The following is a 1833-nucleotide window of genomic DNA, read 5'->3' on the forward strand; positions in this document are numbered from 1 at the left end:
GGCGAGCGACATCGCCATAGTTCTCGTGGCTAACAACGAGGTTGGAGGTCTCGTCCTCCCACTGTCGGTTGAGGCGGTCGAACACTTGGCTGGCTGTACTAGGCATCTTGGTAATTGACAAGTGAATCTGAACTTCCTCTCTGTGCTTTGATTTTTTTCCAAATTAAATGGCCAGGATTTCGCGAAAACCAGATATATTATAGATAATACGATGTCGCACTAGCTTCAGATACATATTTTTGAAAATGATACCACGCTGTTATGTATACTTGAATATTACAGCTGCAGCCTAGTTATATTAAAAGTGATAGAGCTATATGCGAAAATATCGCAGCTTAGAATTATTATGGCGTTTTAAATTTGAAACTGTATTGTTTGCGCCAGATAGCGTTGTATCGTGAACAAATACTGCTATATAAGGTACATGCACATAACTGACAAAAAAATCACTTTTTTAGCCTGTGGCCTATTAGTTCTGAGCCGGTTGTTCAACGCACTAAGGAAACTGCAGCCAGCCCGAAAGCCAACTACCTTTCTCTCCGGCACAACAAGAGCAGCCCGACCGCCAGGCCGCATCCGGTCCCCGAAAGGTCCAGACGCAGCCCAACGTAGGCCGCCACAAGTTCTCCAAAAAGACCCCTAGGCCCAACCCTCAGAGCCAATCCTTTTCCCGAAGTTACGGATCTATTTTGCCGACTTCCCTTATCTACATTCTTCTAAAGTCTCTGGGCGTTCATGGTACATGTATTTTAATTCTGGTTTAATACTGTATGTTAAAGTGAAAGCACGTGTCAACACTGTTTTCTTTCACATCCATTTCGAAACCTTGTTCTTCATTCACATGCGCGGAACACGTTAGATGACAGCTCTTCTTGTTCGACCACCCGAGCCTCGGGTCATACACAAAACATAAAGCTCCTCGAGCTGAGGAGCTTCATGTTTTTTGTTAAAGAATCAGATGGTGTCTGTCGCGATGGCATGCAAGTTGCATTGCACTGCAATTTGCAGCGGCAACAGAGTTGTTGCCGCAACACATCCACAACGAGCTTAACCCTTTAATTTCTGAGCCTTTCCATGATACTACATGTACTAGTAGTAATGAATGTTTAGTATTATAGATGTACTCACCACTGTACCTACCGGTATATTCCCTTCTTTTTTAAATAAGCTCACTGTGCTAAAACCTTCTGACAGATTCTTCCTAGCACAGCTCTGCGTACAGCGAGAAAACATGTGCGATCAGAAAATACTGTCTCTTTTATAATAGTACAGAAGTCCCCCTCCATAAGCGTAGGGGTTGTCTGATTATTAATAAGAATTTAATTTGCATGGGAAATTCACAGCGATCTCGTGTTTTGTCAAATTTACCTAAATCCATGTGATCGGATATAAAGGGGTATGTGACGTCGTCGCTAAGTGGCTGCAATCAATATTAACAAGTGCGAAGTCTGTAAAGAGATGATTTGTTTTTTTTTGGGGGGGGCTACTAATATAAGTTTCAGCATAGTAAAACTCGGGGAGATGGACCCAAAAATTTATATAGAAAGTGCCTACATCCACCAACTATTTTTGTAGAAAAAGTACAATCCAAGATACCGACTTTAACCAAAATACAATAGATTTTTCGGATTTTTAAAGTTTTGACATTTCAAACCGTTCCTGGCCGCTCATTTCTTATCCCCCGTTCGCTGAAATGGAGGACGCAAAGAAGGCCAAGCGCGCGCAGACGGCAGGAGGCGAGCGCAGCAACGAGGGAGACACCGCGCATAACGAGACGATTGCTAAGGGAAGTGACGAGAAGACACCGAAGGGCAGCGGCGTGGAGTCACCAGA

The 1833-nt window shown here is 43.5% G+C and overlaps 1 non-coding gene across 1 annotated transcript; it reads right to left on the bottom strand.

Annotated features, from left to right (window-relative positions):
• Positions 1 to 471: 471 nt before the first annotated feature.
• On the bottom strand, positions 472 to 719 carry PITG_33456 (the record flags this gene model as incomplete). Its single annotated transcript, XR_009934850.1, has 1 exon — positions 472 to 719. It is a non-coding gene; the product is annotated as a 28S ribosomal RNA (ribosomal RNA).
• Between the last annotated feature and the right edge of the window lie 1114 nt (positions 720 to 1833).

The sequence above is a fragment of the Phytophthora infestans genome, genomic scaffold, assembly GCF_000142945.1.
Source record: "Phytophthora infestans T30-4 supercont1.128 genomic scaffold, whole genome shotgun sequence".
Classification (NCBI taxonomy): Eukaryota; Oomycota; class Peronosporomycetes; order Peronosporales; family Peronosporaceae; genus Phytophthora; species Phytophthora infestans.